Raw genomic sequence first — 2,464 nt, 5'->3', positions numbered from 1 at the left:
GCGCGCGATAAAGTTTTTCTGTGACAGACAAAATTCCACGCGGGCGAAGCCGCGGGCGGAAAGCTAGTATTATATAGTTCGTGACACCCAAAGTGGCCAAAAAGTTGACAACACAACCTTATTCCAATTGTAACAAAGACGTGGTGTGAGCTTTTAGCTACTTTGGGTGTCACGAACTATGTATTTGACGCTGACTGTACAAACAGATTGTCAAGCTAAACACTTAGGATCTTTAATGTAGTTATAATGGGGTCGATTTTGCAACAAAAATAGTCTGATTTCTTTCTCGTATTTTGGACACACATTGGCAAGTGTCAATGCTTACCATGAGTGATGGCTATTTTCTTAGGGAGGGATTTGTTTTGTGATTGTTTTTACTAGCAAAATATCCCGGAGTTAAAAAGGATCTGTCTCACCACCTGCTGATAAAATTGTTGATGGCCTAGTAGAAACCCAGTTATTCACCAGAAACCAGTCTTATGAATTATCTACAAAAAATAGTTTCACTTGCCCTGGATAGAGATAGATCAAAATTGAAGGTTTAACAATTAGCACCATACTTATTATACAAGGTTTTTATTAAATAGAAATGCATAAGTATCTGAAATTATAGAATCGTTAACTGGTGAACTTGATCCATAATCATATTAACACTTGCGCTGCTTATTCTCAGCTCAATTTTCAATGTCTTACTGAATTTAAGAGTTTTCTAACGGTCTTACTGAATTTAATTATTTTTTTCATATACATACACTCATAAGTAATTTGTATGTCATACTCATAACTATAGATAATGTGACCTTATGTTAAATTCTTCGTAACAATAAAACACAAGATAATTTGCATTTTCCTGTTTTGATTATGTATGCAATATCTACGCTTTTAACAGTTTTGACTGTAGGTACTCGTATGAGAACTTGTGATTTACCGAATGTAAATATTGTATAATTATACAATTTTCCTCATCGATAATAGATAATTAAGAAAATTAAATATAATTAAAAATCTTTTAATCTAAATAGATTCAAATCTTAGTCTAATAAACTGAGATTTGGCACTTATGTAAAGAAATTAATTAAAATGCTAATGTACAAATCTCCAAATTTTGTTTTTATCTAGGAATCGAACCCTTGGCTAGCATCTCACAAAATGTAGCAAATTATTATCTACTGTATGTTTATTACGGTTTCACATCTGAACTAGTGGTTTTTCTTTTGTTTAATTTTGGTATAAATAAAGCTACTTAATGGAACCTAGAAATACATCCTTTTCTCAGATTTTTTCTCAGGAAAGTGGGTTTTAAATGGAAATATTTCATCCTAATACTTCTGAAAATTCATATGGTTCCAATTAGGTATGCTACTATTATTTTCTTTACGGTTTCACATCTGAACTAGTGGTTTTCCTTTTGTTTAATTTTGGTATAAATAAAGCTACTTAATTGGAACCTAGAAATACATCCTTTTCTCAGATTTTTTCTCAGGAAAGTGGGTTTGAAATGGAAATATTTCATCCTAATACTTCTGAAAATTCATATGGTTCCAATTATGCTACTATTATTTTCTATCTTACTCAGACTTTGCCATCTTATCTCAAATCCTTAACACATTTACAATTTCGAAGAAATTCCAAGGCAATTAAGAAAATGAAGCAACACTGATACGGTAGACAGCGGGAAAACCTATGACATCAGTCACAATCTCACGACTAAAGGATTTGCCACACTGGATGCGGTCTGCGATCAGGGGACTATTCCCTGCACCTCTCGTTACCACCGCTGCAACTCTTGTGTAGCCAGGATCTACAGCTTGACCGCCAATAAAAACCCAACCACTGAAGGTCAAGTTAGTCTCGGGGGAAAGTTAATCTGTCATTGACTGGCAACGAAATTAATCAGAAGAACATCATGACAAGACTATCTGTCAGCGATGCGGTCTTTGCTCGTGCCCGCACTGTCAGAGATCGCGTCAGTACGAAATGTGTAGAGACGGAAAAAGTTGTTCATACATGATGCGGGCTGCGTTCACTTTAACCTGACCGCTGCCCGCAGAACACCAACTTCGAACTCCTATATTCTTCTGATTAACTTTCCCCGATACAAACTTGACCTTCACTGGTTGGGTTTTGGACGGGCAAGCTGTAGATCCTGGCTACACAGGAGTTGCAGCGTTGGGAACGAGAGGTGGGATTATGCCCGTTTTCACCATCAATCCCTAACTTTTGTGACCCCTATGAAAGCAAAATTCCTGTTATGTGATACCATAGGGGTCACTTAAAAATTAGGGAGTGGTGGTGAAAACGGGCATTAGTCTCGTGCCCGAAGAACGCATACAGTGTAGTAATTTCTTAAGTTCTGTAAATTGGGAGCTGATTCTCAGTACAGTCAGACCCAGTGTCGCCGAATGAATTATGTATCGCTTCAAAGAAACACACGTCACATGTTTGTAGCCCGTATTAATGTCAT

Source organism: Ostrinia furnacalis, unplaced genomic scaffold (genome assembly GCF_004193835.3).
Source record: "Ostrinia furnacalis isolate ACB-3 unplaced genomic scaffold, ASM419383v2 OfSCF2566, whole genome shotgun sequence".
In the NCBI taxonomy this organism is placed as follows: domain Eukaryota; kingdom Metazoa; phylum Arthropoda; class Insecta; order Lepidoptera; family Crambidae; genus Ostrinia; species Ostrinia furnacalis.
This window is presented reverse-complemented; position numbering follows the sequence as displayed.